The sequence below is a fragment of the Cyprinodon variegatus genome, unplaced genomic scaffold (assembly GCF_000732505.1).
Source record: "Cyprinodon variegatus isolate N-32 unplaced genomic scaffold, C_variegatus-1.0 Scaffold534, whole genome shotgun sequence".
In the NCBI taxonomy this organism is placed as follows: Eukaryota; Metazoa; Chordata; class Actinopteri; order Cyprinodontiformes; family Cyprinodontidae; genus Cyprinodon; species Cyprinodon variegatus.
Window position 1 is genome coordinate 365243 of NW_015150987.1, and position 500 is coordinate 365742.

Genomic DNA, 500 nt, shown 5'->3' on the forward strand with positions numbered 1-500 from the left:
TTAAATTAGTCTGACTGGATGATCTGGTGAACTGGAAAGTTCCTTGAGATGACATGATGTGAATTGGAGCTATAGAAATAAACTGAATTGAATTGAATGCCCATCTTAACTGTCAGGTACACTCAAAAATAAAATTTTGAACCAATCCCTGAATTTTCTGGATAAGCACTAAAGCCAGCAGGGGGCAGTGTAACACCAAGGTGCTGAACATTTAAACAGGCAGAAAGAACCAGAATCAAAGTTAAACTGGGACCAGTTCTATTTCTAGGAGTGTGCAGTGGGTTTGGATGAGCCTGAACTCTCTGACGCTTTGGGTACGATCAGGATCGACTGAACCGAGGACATGACACTGAGGTCACCTGAAGAACAGAGCCACCTGTGCAGCCTTCTGATTGGCTCCTAAAACTGTCCAATGGTTCTGGTTCTGCTCAACACATCCAGATCCAGAGGATTCAGGCTACTTTAGGATAGAATATAAAAATTAAATGAGTTTAAAAAGG